The sequence below is a fragment of the Rattus norvegicus genome, chromosome 11 (genome assembly GCF_021556685.1).
Source record: "Rattus norvegicus strain SHRSP/BbbUtx chromosome 11, alternate assembly SHRSP_T2T, whole genome shotgun sequence".
NCBI classification, from domain to species: domain Eukaryota; kingdom Metazoa; phylum Chordata; class Mammalia; order Rodentia; family Muridae; genus Rattus; species Rattus norvegicus.
Window position 1 is genome coordinate 43,985,145 of NC_141544.1, and position 19,536 is coordinate 44,004,680.

A 19,536-nucleotide genomic window follows, 5' to 3' on the forward strand; every position below is an offset into this window, starting at 1 on the left:
TGCTGGCATTTCTAACTCAGTGTGAGTTGAGTTTCTTAAAATTGTATTTCTTTAAAAACACCCGTGAATACTGTAGTAGTTGAAACTAGAAATGGTCCCCCATTGTCTTGAGCATTTGACAATTGATCTTCCCCTAGTCGGTTGTGCTGTTTCGGGAGGTTCAGGTGACACAACCTTGCTGGAGGAAGTTACGTCACTGGGGGCGGGCTCTGAGAGTAAACAGTCTCCGCCACTTCCGGTTCATTCTCCCTGCCCTGTGCGTAACCATTCGAGACCTGAACTCTCAGCATCCAGTTCCTGAGGCCATGCTTGCTGTTTGCTGCCACTTCTTCCCACCATAGGACTCTCGTAGGTACACTTTATGAAGGACAAAATAACCTGAAACTGAATGATCCTAGCAGAGGCAAGCCAATGAGTCAGGGTAAAGTCGGTGTCCCCCAGCGATTAGAGCAATGGCAGCGTGTCGGTTGTCAGATGTTCCGGCTCGATGAAGGATCAGGGGGATTTGGGGTCATTCTCAGCACCATCCAGAAGATCCCAGTATCCACCGGGAAGCCCATCAGATACCAAGATCAGTTCCTGGGAAGATAAGTTCCCAGGGAGGCAACATGCCAATACTAGTGGTTACTATTGGGCAATTGGTAAGATATCAATTGCGGTGACTTTCACCTTTTAAGAACTATCTTTTTAAACCGTTAAAAAGCAGATCCTGCCCTGCTTTCTAACAACAATGACTACAACAACAACTTTGGTTTCAGGTCGCCCTTGGGCTATTGGTTCTATCCCACTTTGAGTAGTGATAGAAGAAGACTTTGAATCTGTCACTTCTTCCCCCGGGGCTGGTGATAACTGGGTGACCAGAAGTCACAAAGGAAGATGGAAAGCGCCCAATGGCAGTCTCCAGCTCCTGCACTGAGAGGTTGCTGGACCTGTCTTACTTGGGGGACACTTTGAGAGAGGAGGTAATGGTACCTTTGCAGCCCTGCCTCATCCCAGTGGGGGGACGGGTGTTGTGAGGATCGCTATTTGCTAATTACACCTTGGTGAGCACCTTGCTCCTTGGAGGGAAGGGAAGCCACATCAGTACAAAATAGCAACCAAACAGTGCTCCTGAAGAAGCCTAATGACTCTTCTCCAGGTGTCCAGACCCGCGCTTCTGTGCATCATAGGCCAGGTTCCATCTCAGCTTACCCTGGTGCCTTCACCTGGCTCCTTCACAAAGCCTCCCCTACGTCCACCCCTGATTGCTAGACAAACTACTGCCCCTCACAACAGATCTCTTAACCACGGGAAGTTAGTCCTGTCTTCGTTTTTAAACCTAACCTCAACCACTTCTGCTCTTTAGAGAGGAGGGACAATGGATTTGCCAGCATCCAGAGTCTTTTCAGTGGGAGGAATGAGTGTGTAGCCTCTACTATGAGTGATCGTTCTGCCAGGATCGGGGAAGGAGAAAAGGGACGTAATGGGTCCTTTTCCTGTCCTCCCCGAATCTACTGAGGCCCACGTCCTGGCCTTCCTTGCAACAATGGCCAGCCCGCAGAGAAAGGCAGCTACTTTTATGAGACAGTGTTTGCAAAAGTAAATGGCTTCCCTGTGTGGATTTAGAAGGCTTCAGGGGAGCCTGACAGGCTGCTTGCGCAGTGCCAAGCTAACTACTTCTGAAAGGGGGCCATATGCTGCCCTTACAACATCCCTTTGGTGCTTAATTTGATGAAACAATGCGTCACAATCAGCTGTGAGGACAGCAGCCGTGGTGGATGGAGGGCCACTCGCATGGTCCAACCCCAAGTTCGCCATGCTAATCCCATTACTCGCCTGAGTTGGCTTGTTTTGGGCTACCTTTAAAAAAAAGTTATTTCTCTATTGGTCAAATTGCCGTGAGGTCTGGAAGATTTAATGTATCATAAGACTCATTAGACAACCAGCCTGGCAGCACCCACTGCTGGGCAGAACGCTGGCATATGGAGGAATCCAGACCGAAGACTCGAAGTTCACACACACACACACCACACACACACACACACACACACACACACACACACACACACACGACACTCAGCCAAGGCCTCGAGGGATGAGGCCGGGACATCCGGAGAAGTGTAAAGTGTGTCTGAAGCCAGTGTAGTTTAATGGCTACATGAGTCAGGAGACCTTACTAAAATGAGAATTCTGTTTCCTCCTGTCTAGGGAGTGGGGGCACAGACCAGATATGTTAACTAGGAGACACTGAGGCCACTGGTCCACACAAGGAGCACATTCGAGACAGCCAAGTGCTAGACAAACCTGACAGCAGCCAATAACAGCAGCTGACACTTCTTAACTAGAAACAACCACTGTGCTGCCGAAACTGTACCTGTGTTTTATACGGTCATCTGTTTAATCTCTTCCTTAGAATTCATGAAGGGAGAAGACAGCCTTGTACAAAGTAAGTAATGAGGGAAGTCATGCGGCCTGTAAGAAGTAGTTAAACTTCAAACCCATGTCCTTTCGACTGTTTTGATGACTTTGTAAATGCCGACTTGGGTGACATAGAATCTACTGAGGAGAGAGGGATTGCCTAGATTAGGTTGGACTCTGGGCAGGTCCTGGGGATTGTCTTGTTTGTTAACTGGTGTTGACAGACACAGCCCACTGTGGGCGGCACTTATCCCTTAGGCAGGGAGTCCTGAACTACATGGGACAGGAGAAAGCTAGAGAAAGCAAGCGGGCAGCACAAGGACATTTGCTCTCTCTGACATTAACTTTGTATGTGTGGATAGCTGTTTTAAATCCCTGTCTTGATTTCTCCTCAGTAAAGAAAGGCAGCCTGGAACTGAAAACAGAAATGAACCCCTTCCCTCCCCCAAGGTACATTTGGTCAGGATAATTCATCACAGCAATGGGCATGAAACTATAAGAGCTGCTTGATTCTTTGCTCCTGCTGCTTTTTTAAAAAGTTTTATACTAGTGCATATTTATTCCACATGACAAGAGGATTCATGATGACATTCCGTGCATGTATGTTGCATCATCCTGGTTGTTTTCAGCATCACACCAAGTCCTTTCAAACAGCGGAACAGATCTCTGGCCCTGTCTCAATGAATGGGGACTTCGGGACACTTCTTGGGCCAAATTACCACTCATCCCATGGACTCTAGCTCCCTGTTTCTATAGCCTTTTCTCTAGAAGAAGATCTCAGCCATACTGGGATGCTGATGATAATTGAAATTCAGAAGAAGTCATGAATCAAAGCAACATGTAGCCATTGCCTTGAGCTGGTATAATCTAAACCCAAACCCTGTCTGGTCATATCTCAGCCCCCTTGACTTGATCTGAATGAAACTCTCCTGTCTTCCCAGAAGGATAACAGCGAAGGGTAAAACAATTGAACACTTTCTAGAGGCTTCTGGCCTTAGAGCTTCCTGGAAGTCCCAGTGAAGGTAGAATGGTTTTCGTAACTGTTGCAGTTGGTCTGCTTGCTGTCTTACCCTCAGGCCATGGTTACATGTAGTTTTCCTGTGGTAGTTTGTAATTGGCACCCGTAGGCCCATAGGGAATGATACTATTAGGAGGTGTGGCCTTGTTGGAGTGGGTGTGGCTTTGTTGGGTGGGTGTGGCCTCGTTGGAGAGTAAGTGTGTCACTGTAGAGGTCGGCTTTGGGGTCTTACATATGCTCAAGCCATAGCCAGTGGAGCAGTCTCCTGCTGCCTTCGGATCATGGCGTAGAACTCTCAGCTCCTCCTGCATCATGTTTGCCTGCATGCCACCATGCTTCCCACAGTGACGATAATGGACTGAGTTTCTAACATTGTAAGCCAGCCCCAATTACATGTCCTTTATAAGAGTTACCTTGGTCATGGTGTGTCTTCACAGCCATGGAAACCCTAAGACATTTACCAATTCAGTCTATTTTCATAAGGAAGATATGTTTTTTGCAGTTACATTTTTTAAAAGCGTTAACGTGACCAGTAGTTGTTTTTTTTTTTCCCCCTCATGAACCATAATTCATGAGTAAGACGGCCCCACCAGGGCATTCAACTGAGGGGATGCTTCTAAGAGCAATGTCACAGGCTCACAGGCACAGCTCCAAGCCATGTAACGCTCACCCAGATGGTCGTTTCTACACGTGGAATCACACGTGGACTCAGAATCACATGTTCCGGTGAAAGCATGGCTGCAGCTGTGCAGCGGCCTCTCCTCTCAGGTGAGTGTATTACAGGGAGTCGGAGGCCGGGGACTCGCTCCATTGAAATCTGATCCCTTCAGGTCCAGCCTTGTCCCTAAACATCCAACCCAAGCGAACACCTGTGGGCATTTCTCTTCTACGCTGGCAAATCCAAGGTTCCAGCATAGAGGACAGACAGCTCGTAAATTCAGGTATATGTGTGTTATGTGTCGACATACACATTTTATTTTTAAAAAAAAGATTTAATATTTTTGATTTTGTGTATGCCGGAGGATGAGGAGAACGGGAAGGTGCTTCGGGAAACCAGAGATGTCTGATTCCCCTGGAACTGGAGTTGTAGCCTGTCGTGAGCCACCGATCCTGAGTGCAAGGGGCCAAACTCAGACCCTCTCCAATGAGCAGTTCTCACAGTGTAACCTCCGGGTCACCTTTCCAGCCCCAACATTTTATTTTCCATAAGGTTATTTACTGAGTTACAGTCTTCACCTCTGTTTTCCAGCGAGCCTTTAGATACTTCAAGATATGTCAGGTCTTTTTTCCCCTGCTGTCCCCACTTGAGATTGCTCACAAACCACAGAACGTTACACACAAGAATCCTTCAGCATCTGCAAGGGGATCCCAAGATATGTGGCTGTTCAGGTCGCTTGTACAGAATGGCACAGTATATACAAAGAACCTGTGGACATTGTCCTGCATACTCAAAGGCCTGCCTAGGTAACTGTTAATGCTACTATTAGACACGGATGTATAGAGATGACAAGAAAGAGTGTCCGTGCTCAGTACTGGTGACATTTTCTGAATATCTTCAGTCCAAAGTTGGTTAAATCTGGGGTTGAGCTTTCAGATATAGGGGAGAGTACATGTGTGTATGCATCTGTCTCTGTCTGTGTGTGTGTGTGTGTGTGTGTGTGTGTGTGTGTGTGTGTGTGTGTTTACACATAAATACTTCCTTTGTAACAAGAAAGCATATTTGTATTTGATTCCTGGACAAGCGAGCAGGCACTATGTTACAATTAATTATTCATCACAAGAATTGCGAGAGACGCCATGGTTCCCATTTTATAGATGGGACAGAGAGAAGGCGCTCATGTAACTCAGAGACCAACTAAGGTCAAGGGAGGCTTTGCCATTCTGGAAGTCAGGTGAAAAGACACTTCCTTCTGCGCAGACTTGCCCACCAAGCTTGTCCCTGTTACTGATGCAGCTTTTTTTTTTTTTTTTTTTTTTTTTTTTACTTCAGAACTTTTCTTCAGTTGTTTCAGATACTGCTTGCTGTTAAGCACTGCTCCCGGTTGTCAGCTCCAATTCCTCAGAACAAGACAGTACGCAGGCGCAGGCGTAGGTGTTCGGCCACGCCTTTCCAACCTTTGTGTCTGTCTCCACAGCCATGGAAGATGCAGACACCTACATTCTCTGGAAGCTTTCCCTGACAAGGCAGCCACTCGCTGCTTTATAAAACCCGTAGGGAAACGCCTCTCTCTTTTTGCCGTTTTACTAAGTGTCTGTATTTTCTTAGAACACAGTTCAGAAGTTACCGTCTCTGACATTGAAATGCCTGAGATATTGTGATGAAGTAGGGGAAAAAAAAAGTCTTGGGTTTGATACAAAAGGAATGACACGACAAAGGCGATGGCTGCGGGATTCTGAGAGTAGGAGAGAGGTGGGAAACAGGGACCACGGGGTCTGGCCCTCGGAGCCACGGTGTTGAATAGGTCATTAAGTCGTGCAACTCTCCTCAGCTTAACTGGCCCAACAGAAAAGAAGGCTACAATCTTCAGACGTGTTTAAAGACTCTATGAAAGTCTGTGGTTATAGCCTAATTGATAACTTTATGAAAAAAAAGTTTTTGGGGCTGAGGCTGTGTACAAGTCTACAGGTGCCCCGTATTCTGTAGCTCAGATGGCTTCGTTAAGAAAAACAAGCCAGGTCCTATTTGGGATGAGGGACGCAGATCCCTCTCCTACAGCCCAAGGCCCTTGCTTTACTCAGATAGCGTATATAGCCTTTGGCCTTGCACATTCGTAAGTTACTGTTGTTGGTCTCTCTGTGCTGCAAAATGCCAGCGCCAGGGCCAGTCACAGACAGGGACATGTCTGGAAGGACATTTGAGTTAATTCACAATTGCTGCTCGCAGAGTTCCCCAAAGTTCTGGTTTTTAAAAGACTGTGTTGAGGGTGCAGTGCAAAATGTAGCAATGTACTTAATGACATGTGGGAAGAAACTCTAGGATGACAAGGAATGTGGCCATCCTGGCCAAACCCCTGTGGCCAGGAAGAAAGGAATTCTTAAGTGAGAGACTTAGAACAACCTTGAAGGCAATGGAACTTTTAATCATCACCCTGGTGGTTTTCTCTATAAATTAACACAGAACTTATTTCATCTCATTCAGACTAAAACTTATGCAGGGGAAAGAAAAAAACAGAAAAGGAAAGAAAATTTCATCGGAGTGCTATCCCTGGATGCTTTGGTGTTCATTTGCTCACCAAACTTCTTAAAAGATAAACTTTATTGAATTTAAGCATATTTGCCTATGAAATGTTTCAGAAATCTAAATGATGCACTTTAGACAGCGTCTAAATTAGGCAATTTAAAAGTGGGGAAGCAACAGGTATTAAAATGGATAGAGACGAGGTTTTTTGATCCCCCTCTCTGCTCTGCTGCTAAACTCTCACATCTCCAAAGAGTCCTGTTCATTTTCAGCTGCTTTCTGAGGAGCAGGGTGCTGGGCAGACACAATGTTTCCCTGCTAAACAATAGTCCTGTTTAATTTAACGCCTTCAGCAAAAAACCCAACCATATCCCACCAGACCATTACACACAGTTTACCCTGGTCTTTTCGGGTTTTTCTTTTTCTTTCTTTCTTCTTGTTTCACTTTCAGGAGCAGGGAGGGGAGGGGACAAGGCTAAAAACAAACTAATTTTTGGTCATTTTATTCCTTTCGCAAACAGTTTGAAGACTAACCAATTTGTACTTACAAATCTGGGGCATTAGCAGACCGGGGACCCTAAATCCGCATGCACACAAGCGGTAACTGTTTGTATGCCAAGCTGTTTGTAAGCCTGATTTGACAGCAGAGAGCTATTCACGCCTTTGTCAACTGTCAGTCTAAAAACGTTAACCTGCCTGGGTCCCGGGGTATGGGAGCGCTAAGTCTTCCCTCCTTCAACCGTATAATGAACAGACTGTTTCATTAATGAGACAATTCACTCCACACATCCAGCCCAAACAACTTATTTCACAATTTGTGAGCAGAATTAAATTTCGGGGGAGTCGCGAGAGGGGGGTGGGAGGAAAGGGGGGAGTAGGTGAGTTGTGCACAATATACCAAGGGATCAATGCGTCGGGATAAGTGTCCCAGGCAATTTTGCCAGCGGTTGTGGGCTGAGGCTTGGGAGGCCACAGCATGCAGATCAGCGGATTAGGTGGGGGGGGGGAGCACAGCATTAGGTCAAGTGTCTCACGGGGGAGCTGATAAACACCCCAAACCTGACAACAGATTTTCCTTTCTCCCAGCACCACTTGGTAAGCGTCAGAGCAAATCTTCTGAATGGCAGTGGCGTTTACTTAGAGGCCTTTCTTCAGGAAGACACTCTGTCCTTTTTTCTGAAGCCCATTCCCGCCTGCCTCAGAGTAAATTTGCCCGGCATCTCACACTCACTCATGCCACACACACACACACACACACACACACACACACACACACACACACACACACACAGTGCCTTTTTCTCCATATCTTAACTATAAGTCTTTGTCTCAAGGTGTGTGAACCAGTCCCAAAATCCACATCAAGAGTTCCTGAGGTTTCAGAGGCCCTGGATTTAGCTTTAATACAAATTAAACACTTTGAAGATTATACAATAAAAACCCCTCCCCCTCCCCTTCCCTGTACAGAACACTCATTTTAAACGTAGCCAGTGTATGGATCCTGTTAAGTGGGGGAAACTAAGCAGCAAATGGTCACAGAACAACTCAGTCTCTCAACATCCTATCTGTCCATTGCTGCTAATTCAAACCAAGTAGCCAGTGTGTAGTATTTCTTCTGATTTTGCAACCCTAAAGGGGGAGGCCATGCTTACGGTATTAAGTTGTATCTCTGTGTTAACTCAAAGTGCACGATAGAAAATCAATGTTGCAACATCAAACACGGCCTAACCCCATGCTTGCTTTCATTTTGAGATGTTCTGAACAGTTTAAGCAGCCTCAAATGTTCCGGGACACTTCGTTGCCTGCAGCCTGGTTTTCTTACCTTTTCCACTTCTTTTTGTCTTTTAAACTTCTTTGGGCACTTCATGTTTAATTCGGTGGGGCTTGTAAACCCAATGTGAAGCCTTTGAAGTTTAGAAGTCTTTAAAATGATCAGCTAGAGAAGGCCTCTGAGAACCAGGGTGTCTTATACCTTTACATTAGAACTCTTTGGGGTAAATCAGAAGACATTTTCCTTTGGTAAGTGTTGGGCGGGGTTTCTCTATTGTGCATTTTGACTTAGGGATGGAAGCTATTTTTGAAACGCTGAGCAGTGCCTCGGGACCGAGATGGACATCTTTGGGAAGTTAATTGTCTTGATGTTGCTTGCTATGTCTACCAGCTTTGCAGAGAATATTTTCTCAGGCATGGCGGCCATTAGCACCCAGATGCTTCCCCGTCCTGCCTCTGGAGTGTTACAACGTCCTTTTATTTTATTTTTTTTATTTCTTCTTGCAAATGCTTCTGTTTTCATTTTTAAATTAAAATTATAGCCCCGTGTTTTCTATTTTTTACAAATACTTAATTTTGCACATTAGGTTTGACTAACTCTCCTGTTTATACTTCTTAGTAGTTACTTTCATTTTTGGTTTCTGAGAATTCCCAAACGTTAAAAAAAAATGTGTGTGTGTGTGTGTGTGTGTGTGTGTATGTGTGTGTGTGTGTGTGTGTGTGTGTGTCTGTGATTTTCTCATCCCACACATATGTGCCTTTGGGGATCTGCCTCGGGTTGTCAGTACCTGCTGAGGCTGTGCGCCTTGCAGGTCTCTGCTGAGGGTGATCTCAAAGGGGGGTGTGCTCTTCCGAGGGACTCGCGTTACAGTGAGAGGTGCCCCCATTGTGTGTCTTTTCACCCTTTCGATGGTTATTTTCATCTTATGTGTATGGGTATTTTGCCTGAAGATATAACTGTCTGCCACTTATGTGCCAGAAGAGGGCGCCAGAGTCACTGGACCCGGAATTATGGATTCCCAGTTTCCATGTGAGTGAGTGCTAGGAATAGAACCCTGGTCTCTGAAAGAGCAGCCAGCGTTTGTAGCCACAGAGCCATCTCTCCAGCCCCCCCCCCCCTTTAAGAAATAGAGAGAAATGTGCTGTATCTGAGTGCTGAATGCAACCATCAATTAAGATACTTAGGGGACTAGGAACAATTCCCCACCTTCAAAGACTGGCATGTTTTTGAGAAAATTAGCTTGATGTTTGCTGCTGCTGACAGGTTCTAGGCTAACCAAAAACACGCCACAAAACAAAACACCTTGCTGGTTGACTGCGCCAGTGGTCCGCTATGATCTGCTGTGCCAAGAATTCCATGAATAATAATGAGGACACACCATCTCGGGCAAACTGGCAAGCAGAGAGCCTGCCTAATCTTGTGGAAATTCTGCACGGTCACAGCCCCTCCCCCTTCCATAAGCTGCTTCAGCTCCCTCCTTGCATCAGCATCACTTAACCATCATCCCTCCTTCCCCGCAGCCCCTCCCCACGGCCCCTTCCAGGGGTCTGCCTTGGCTGTCACACTGGTCTTCCCCAGTTCTCCCCTGGAGTTTCCATCCATGAAGAATGTGGAATGTCAAGCAGCTTCCGACAGGATGAAAGACTAAGTCTCCTACCTACAGTCAACCCTCCCTCCAATCCTTCCCAAACAGTTCCGCCAACTGACCACATTCAAATGCCTGAGACTAGGGGCGGGGGGCGGGCATCTCATTCAAACCACTACACTTAGTCAATAAAGTGCTTACCATACAAGCATGAGGACCTGGGTTGGCTCCCCAGCTCCCACAAGGAAGAGTTGGACATGACAGTATGCTTGTCGTCTTAGCACCGAGGGAGACAGAAATAGGCAAAACCCTGAGGGAGGCTTGCCAGCCAGCCAGCCAGCCAGCCAGCCAGCCTGATCTGTGAGCCTCAACTTAAGAACAAGGTGGATGCTCCTGAGGAAAATCACCTGAGGTTTGTTTCTGGCTTCCACAGACAGAAACACCTACATATGTGAACACACGCACACACAAGCATTCGTGTGCACACACAATTAGAAGGGCTTCCAAGACACCCTTAACACAGTACAGACTATGGCCAGTACACTTAGTTGCCCACACTATGGCAAAGGTAACTCATGAAAAGAAGACATTTAATCAGACTTAAGGTTTGTGCTGGCTGGTTTTGTGTGTCAACTTGAGACAAGCTGGGGTACCACAGAGAAAGGAGCCTCCCTTGAGGAAACGCCTCCATGAGATCCAGCTGTAAGGCATTTTCACAATTAGTGATCAAGGTGGGAGGACCCAGACCATTGAGCAAGGCAGGGGAATCAAGCTGGTAAGAAACATCCCTCCATGGCCTCTGCATCAGCTCCTGCTTCCAGACGTGCTTGAGTTCCAGTCCTGACTTCCTTTGGCGATGAACAGCAACATCCAAGTAGAACCTGAATAAACCCTTTCCTCTCCGACTTGCTTCTTGGTCATGGTGTTTGTGCAGGAATAGAAGCCCTGACTAAGACAAGGTTCCAGAGGGTTAGAGCTCATGATGGTGGAGTGTAGGTGTGGTGATAGATGACTGGAGCAGCTGAATGCTCACAGCTTAATCCACAAGCAGGATGCCGAGAGAAACAAACTGAAAATGACACTATTCCAACCAAAGCACTCATGCACCTATAGGGGCCATTTAAACTACCGAAGAGATTCAGACACTGTCACTGAAGATGCATCCTGGTAATAGAACCTGGAGAAATCAAAGTGTCATTGAACTGGAACCCTTCTCTCTGTTGGTTACCTATCACAGTGTTATAAGAGCTAGTCTTACTGCCAGGAGAGAAAGGGTACCAACAGTCAACCCAGAAAGCTACATTAATAACTCTCCCAGAAAGGTATCAGTGCCCAGTGATAACAGTCGTGGCACCAATGTCTTGGGAATAGCCAACAGTTGTCTGAAAGACATGCTCAACAGGAAGGAACTCATGCCTGCTGTAATTAGCCTGGTGGAGAATCCATGGCTAGGAGGTCATAGACGCAAGGGGAGAGCCTACTACTGTCATCTTGCTAACTGACACGGTAACTACCTTCATAGATTAGACTGGCTCACGCCTCACCAGAGAAGCTTTCTGTTGACAATGGGAGGAAGTCAACACATGGTCAAAACACAGATAGATGGTTCATCCCCAAATGGGACAGCTATATCAGATCCCTTCTCCCTAAGACTCAGAGAACATCATGGAAGGAAGGTGGACAAGATCATAAGAACCAGAGATTCAGGACAGCTGTGAAACATATCTTCTGGACATGACACAGCCACTTGCCCACGGTCTGCACAAAGCCATACTGAGTGACATCCCAGAATGGCTGAAGGCCCTCTCAGGGCCCCAGCCCTACTTGAGAGGCTGCTGAAGGAGGGGGTCAGTTTTCATCAGGAGTGGGACTTTGATAGGTTGTCCATGTGTCAGTGGACAGCCCTCCTCCCATGTGTGAGTGTGGGCAATACTATTAGGACTCACTGGTCATATATATGTGGAAAGAACGTGTGCATGAAGCTGGGATGGGGTGTGGAGGTAGTGGAGAGGTGGACCTGATCAAAATAAAATGTATTTACGTATGGGGAAAAAGATGAATTAGGAAAAGGAGACAGCCTATGGTTATGGCACCTCCCCCGACACCTCATTTATAAGGCTACCCTGCACTCTTGTAAGAAAAGGTTCCCTCAAAGCTCTGCCATATGCATGTGGCTGGAACACAAGTCTTTCGCTTGAACCAAGGAAACAAAGAAACTTACAATCTTTCAAAATACCTGCCTTTTAAAATACTATTTTTAAAAAGAATATGTATTATATATAAGTACACTATAGCTGTTTGTAAGCCACTGTGTGGTTTTTGGGATTTGAACTCAGGACTCCTGGGAGAGCAGTCAGTGCTCTTAACCACTGAGCCATCTCTCCAGCCTTTAAAATACTATTTTTTAAAAATATATCCTTCTACTTAAATAGTATAAAATGTGTGATTATGAGAAAGATTTTTTTTAACTAGAGTGGGCATAAATATTCCAATATTATATAATAGTTAATGGGACTACTGAGATAGTTAATTCTTTTCTACTAAATATTCTAAATCTAGTTAATGTACTCTCTTCAATTTTAAAAAAATTACAAGGTTTATGGTACTTTAAAATTAGGTTTCATTTTTCAAACAAAGTATAAAATACATGCTGTTGTAATTTTTATATCTATTTACTTAATGTGCATGTAAGACAGACAGACAGACAGACAGCACAACATGTGGGTGTTCATTCTCTCCTTTCATGTGAGTCCTGATGACCAAGCTCAGGCAGTAAGTCCGAACCACTGAGGCATCTCACAAGCTATTTATTTTCAAAGGGGATTCAAGCTGTTGATCTATATCTAAATTTTTTGCTTTTTGCAATATTCAACAATAGAAAAGAAATGCTTTATGAGACAAAGCAAAAAAATTACTAGTCTAGACTTAAAATGTATTACATTTTCTTCCAAAATTTCTATATGGTTCAGTCTCCTTTAAAGCAACTCTTTTTACTGGTGTCATAATTATAAAATTTGGCTTCAGAAAGAAGCAAGGTGAAGGAAGCCAATAGGGAACATTTTCCATGATTTTATTAACGAATAAAAGAGGCACCACAAGAGAAACAAAGATGAGAGCAAAACTTTATAAGAAGTGGACTTCTTGTTCTACCTGTGTTTCCAAATGCTGGAGATCATTTGCGGCCAGGCTGTGACATCAAACCACGAGGTCTTCCACGTGGTTCCGAATCTCCTTTCTGGCAGCTTCCCCTGTGCTCTGGGGATCTGTTTTAACCCTTGGGTTCTCCCCGCAGCTTTGATGTGAGCGCCTTGATTCTCAGCTGCTGTATTTTGACATTCTTCATTTCCCACAGCGGGGTGCTAACCACTTGCAGGTAGAGTGCATGAGGGTCCAGCCTTCGCCTACCAGAAAACCTGTCTTGTCTTGCTTCTAACACCTTCTCTGTTTCAGGAGATGAGCCTGTTGAATCTGGGCCGTGTGCTAAGATACTGCTTTCTCGTGGGGCTTAGTCTCTGTCTTTAAAATATCGTGGATGTGCCAGACACTTCCATTTCTCTGTGGAAGCAACTGCCCAGCTATATTTATAGTCGCCACACTCATCAAATTGTGTCTGGGACACTTGCTCAGCACCTTGATTTTAATTAAGCAGTTTCTGAGAATTGTTTAAACAAACAAAAACCTTAAATGGGAAGTAGAATTAGGAATTCTATTTATTCTGAGTTCCTGGCGCATAAACTCTGTGAAGGTGGTAATCTCTGTCTGTTTTTCCTTCACCATCTCCATGACAGTACCTGGCACTTACTGGGCACTCACTCGGTCAGCCGCTGTGGCATGAATGCATGGATGGATGGATGGGTGGATGGATGCATGGATGGATGGATGGATGAAATGAAGAAACCCAATGGGAAAAAAAAGAATGATAAATCTACTTGGACTGAGTGGGTGTAGAACTGATGGAAACCCCTTTCTTGCTTCCTTAGTGATTAAGTGATTGAAAACGTTGTGACTTTCCCCAGTGTCCTAAATGATATGACCCTCACCTTCCTCCTTTATTCATAGAGTAGATGCTCAGTGACCTCTAAGTTTCCCTTAGCCCGAACTTTCATTAGGGTATGTGACATTTGTTTAACAAATGGCCCAGAAACTGCCACAGCAAAAATGATCCCAAGTGGAAACTTCCAGAACTATTTGAGGAATAGTGAAGAGGAGGAAGAGGAGGAAGAGCGGGAGGAGGAGGGGGAGGAGGGAGAGGAGGGGGAGGAGGGGGAGGAGGCGGCATAATTTTATGAATGGATGATAGTATTAGTTCGGAGGTCAGCCAAGGCATTTCCTGGTTCATCCGTTACTTAGTCTGTAATACTGTGTCTACCTGGGGGAGCTTGAGTACATACTTAGGTTGCAACACTAGAATTTTGTCAATGGATATCATCTTAGTTTTATAGCCCCTAAGGCAATGCTCTCCAGGATAAATCTCAGGACACCGTATTGAATACAGTCCCATTGCCTAAGCAGCTGGACTTGCTGTGCAATGATATTATGATTTACCATTATTTTACAAAGTCAGAGGGGGAGGACTGAAAAGATTGTTTAGCATTTTATTTCATCATTTTTGTCTCTGTGTGTATGTGTTCTTGTTCATGGGCGGGGGAGGTGCCAGCTAGGCCATGGCACATGCCTGGAGGTCTGGGGACAACCTTCAGTGTGGTACCTCCCCTTCCCATCTCATTTGGGGCAGGGTCTCTTCACCTCTGTGTAAGACCAGCTGGGGACTCTCTTGTCTCTGCCCCTTATCCTCCTAGAGGGGTGTGCTGGGATTACAGACCTTGCAAGGTTCCATCTGCCTTTTTATGTGGGCTCCTGGGTCCTGAATGAAGCTTGTCCAGTCATTCTTACAGAACAAGTGCCTTTGTCATAGAGCCCCAACCCCAGCCCCAACCGTGTTTATTCTTAAACACCAAGTTCAGTGAGCTTTGCTGTTTCCCCAGCGCTTTCATACTTTACTGGTTCTCAGTGTAAATTAGTTCACTACTTGCACAGATATTTCCAGTTCTTTCTTAAGTCACTTACAAACAAACAAACCATTTGAGTGGGAATCTCTTGAATCCACAATATGACTTTATAGGCACTTAACCCCAAGAGGAAAATCCATGTACTTGCCTAGCTGGTGTTTCTAGGATTGGAATGTCTAGCTCTGTGGTTTAGTGAGTGAGGCCACGTCAGGACACAGAGGGTTGAGGGGTCCATTCAAATGTTTGAGAAGGTGAAGGCATGGGGGACTGGGGGCGCCTGTGGCCCTCTGTCCAGCAACAGAAACTGTATGTATCTGGCTGGCCCAGGGCACCAGCAATGGAAACCATATCCAAAGCGCACATGCTTCACTTTAGATTTGAAGGATAATTTAATTTTTAAACACTGCTTTTATTGAATCATCAGGTTTTTATAAACATTAAAAAGAAGAAAGAAATAAGAAGAAAGAATGTTGGGAGGAGGAGGGAGCCAGACAGCACAAGAGCAAGCTGTCCAAGAAAGGTCTCATTTGTCCGTTCAGGCTGCCCAGGGGAGGAAGTTTCTATCAGAAAAACCTCCCTGTGGCTGGAAACTCATGGGTGCCTCCACTTCCTCCTCCCCTTCCTTTTCTTCTCCCTCACTTCCTTGCTCCCTTGCCTGGCTTTCCTTCCCCACCTTCATTCTGTCTTTCCTTCCCCTCAGCTTCTTTTTTCCCTTCCTTCTTCCTTCCTGTGACTATTTCACTATTGCTATGATGCACCTGTCATTGCAGATACGGTGGCGACAGCAGCCACGGTTCCACACATACGGAGCTGACCCTGTCCGTGGGGAGGACAGAGGCCAAGCACATAACCACATAAAGCGATAAATTCTGATAAATGTCACAGCAAAGATGTGGGGGGACGATGTGCCTATGCATGCACATGTGTGTGCGGGTGTGTGTGTGTGTGTACATGCATGTGGCATGCATGAGCAAAAATGCAGGAGGAGGACGACAAGGTATGCACGTGTGTGCATGCATGTGTGCGTGAGTGGCTGTACGAGTGTACCTACATGTGCAAAAAATGTGGGGGGGTGATGGGGCTGTGTGTGCCCGCGGGTGTGTGCATGATGGTGGATAAAAGCACTCACTGCCAAGCCTGATGACCTGAGTCCCATCCTGGGTACCCATGTGGGTGGGTGGAAGAAAGTTGTGTTGTAAGCTCCACACTGGGCCCGTAGGATCCCAGGAAATAACAAGAGAGGGCCAGCAAGGGGAGAAAGCAATTTAGACTGACAGCACAGGACCCTCTAAAGAGATGCTTGGAGCACAAACAGAAATTATCTAGAAGCAAGAGGTGGTGAGTGAGGGGTGTCTGTGTCTGTTCCATCTGTCTGAGGAGGTGGAGAAAATGCTGACTCAGAGCTAAAGGACAGGAGAGGCGAAGAGCTGCAAAGGTGTGATGGGATGGAGAGGCCAGAGAAGCAGGGGCGTCCAGCTCCCGGGGTGGGGGCAGGGCGCAGGGGTGGAACAGAGGGCAGAAGTAGAGCCTCTGGGCTGTGAGAAACGTTTGGACTATTCACTAGCATGCACTGATGGGCTGATAGTAGACCGGTACCACGGGCTGAGTCCTGAGCCAACTTGACTACTTCCTGAACTCTTTCCTGACCATCCGGTAGAGGCTGCACTGCGTTCTTCCGCTGGGGATACTACAGTGTGTCTAACCACAGTGTAACCGTAGAGCACAAATGGTAGGCGCCAACTGCTCAGGTTTTAAGTTGAGTGGTCTGTGACATAAACAGCGTGACTTTGGGCAAGCAACTCAGACTTTCTGTGCCCCTGTTTCTTCAGGGTGGAAAGTGGTCAAAGTGCAGTGTAAGAGTTGGGGGAGTGGCCAGTGACAAATGGGACACTTCTATCACACCTTCTCCTTCACAGCTCAGAGACCATCACAAGGACGGAAAGACTGTTTGGGCCAGAGGTTGAGGAAGCCTGGAGTGGGAACAGTGGCTTTTGGACACGACTGGGCGGCTGCACTCGGGAACTCACAGTTGTGGTGGATGTCCATACTAGATCCAGCCAGTCAATGGTCCAGCACGGAGGAGGGGAGGAGCTTGTGAGACCCCGCCCCTAACTGGGGAGCTATTGGCAGCTGATGGCTCCTGGGAGGAAGTCATCTTTAAGGGTATGGTCCCTGGTGGGTAGACATTGCTCCAGGGTGTGGTCTCACATCCAAGAATATATAAGCAGTACAAATCGAACTCCTTGGGAACCTAGGAGGAGTTGGAGGGTCGGGAGGTATATGGTCAAAATATATTGCACACTTGGGCATATGAACTTCTCAAATCAAAGCATCACATTGTAAAGGAAAAGCTTGTAGGAACTGTATCGCAGCAACAGCGCCTGTGAGGCAGACCTGTGACTTCTGCTGCATGGTCACTGTTCAGGAAGAGCACCAGCCCAATCTCATCGCCTGCCCCTCAATGCCACTCTGGTAAGGCGTTTATAAAAGGTAAAACGAAATGGAAGTTTTTGAGTTGGTTTGGTAAATATTTCCTAGAAAATTTTGCCCTAAAACCTTCGATAAAGCAAACCAATGGACGACAACCACACATGTCCTGAAACCTTTCCAGCTGGAAAATACCTGTTTGTACAGGAGGTGGTTCACAGGAGGACCATGGGCACACTGCCCAGAGAGTCCCCTAAGCCCGTGCACTTGAATGCAAGTTAGTGAATCTCAGAGTACCTGTGAAGCACACCATGTGTTAAGGTGGTGATTTGCGATTCCCACCCAGCCCATTTAACCCACAGGGCACTTTCTTCTTGAAGAGATGGGGAGGTAGGGTGCTTGGTCTTTTTACTTTGCCACTTGTGTTTCTTTGTCTCCACTGTCTTCCTGAGCCACATTAATCTTCTGTCTGCTGTCAGGGTGGCAGTTCTCATTCCTGTGTCTCATCCAAACAGATGATGTTGTAGGCAGACAGACACCTACGTACCCCAACCCCACCACGATGCATAGTCATGTATGTATGGGCACACAAGGAGGCCAGAGATTAACCTCTGTCTGAGTTCCCAGTTTGTTTTGTAACCCAGGCTAGCCTGGAATTTGCTTATGTAGACAAGGCTGCCCTCAAACTCACAGAGTTCCATACCTGCCTCTGCCTCTTGAGTGCTTGGATTAAAGATGTACCCCACTGTGCCCATCTCCACATTCCGAGATCAGGTCTCTCACTGACCCAGCCATGACTTACCTACTTGACTAGACTGGCTGGCCTGTCAGCTCCAGAGATCCTTTTGTTCCTGCCTCCCAGCACCAGGGTTACATGAGTATGTCACTATGTCTGGCTCTTTATGTGTGTGTTGGGGATTGAACTCAGTTCCTCATGCTCGTAGGACAAGGTCTTTACCCACTGAGCCACCCCTTGCCTCCTCCCTGGTGTTTCTTTTCATGAGCAGGGGACTCCTCCTCGAAGCCCCTCAGCCAGTGCCTTCCTGTCCTATTGCCTATAGAATTGAGCTGCCTAGGAGCCATCCATCAACTATTCTGGAACCAGTCACTGGCAAGGAACACAGAACAGCACAGAAGCACCAGAGTTCCTGGTGGCACACGCCCAAGGGTCCCAGCCTTTGCTGAAACACCTAGGTGACCAGGATCAACAAAAGCAAAGTCAAGATCGTGTCTGGCAGGAAAACAATGAGAAGCAGCTCTGGGGGACGAGGCCACCAACAGCTTCTGACACTGAAGGACATCCACTACTGCCCTCCAAACCCCATGCTCAGGGAAGGACACACAGAGAGTTACCTGAGGTTGGCGTGGGCTTTTTGAAACCTCGAAGCCCATCCGCAGTGACACACCTCCTCCATCAAGGCCACACCTCCTAATCCTTCCCAAGCAGTTCCACCAACTGGGAACCAAACATTCGAACATGTGAGCCTGTGGGGGCCACTCTCACTCAAACCACCTCAGTTGGATACTCCTGGCATCTAGAACCTTGCTATCCAATGTGGTACCCAGACCAGCAGTCCCATTATCAGAATCCTGGAAATAGACTGATAACATCCTAGGCCCTGGGGTTGGGGATTTAGCTCAGTGGTAGAGGGCTTGCCTAGCAGGTGCAAAGCCCTGGGTTTACTCCTCAGTTCCAAAATCAATCAATCAAAGAGATAAAACTCCCTGACCCAAAGCAACCTCCAGGAGGAAAGGGCTGTCTGGCTGACTGACACCTCCAGATCACAGTCAACCATTGAAGGAAGTCAGTGTCAAAACTCAAGGAAAAACATGCGTGGAAATCACGGAGGACACTGTTTTCTGGCTCCCTCACAGGCTCGTGCTTAGCTAGTCTTTTTACATAGCATGTTTGAGGGGGTAGGGGAGAGCAGGGGGTGGTGATGACCAGAGGATGACTCCTCCCACATGGTCCCTCCTTCATCAATTAACAATCAAGACTATTGTCGACAGATATGCCCACAAGCCCATCTGATCCTGGACACGCCTCAGTTGAGACTCCCTTCTCAGATGACTCTAGGCTGTGTCATGGTGACAGTTAAAGCTAGCCATGACAGGTGGCACGTGATTGCACCATGTACATCTCTTAGGTCT

The 19,536-nt window shown here is 46.6% G+C and overlaps 1 long non-coding RNA gene across 1 annotated transcript; it reads left to right on the plus strand.

The window, feature by feature from the left end:
• The first annotated feature begins 242 nt into the window (after positions 1-242).
• On the plus strand, positions 243-6,687 carry LOC102554018 (uncharacterized). Its single transcript, XR_015633022.1, has 6 exons — positions 243-348; positions 759-962; positions 2,188-2,425; positions 4,246-4,356; positions 4,665-4,879; positions 5,406-6,687. It is a non-coding gene; the product is annotated as an uncharacterized LOC102554018 (long non-coding RNA).
• The last annotated feature ends 12,849 nt before the right edge of the window (positions 6,688-19,536 follow it).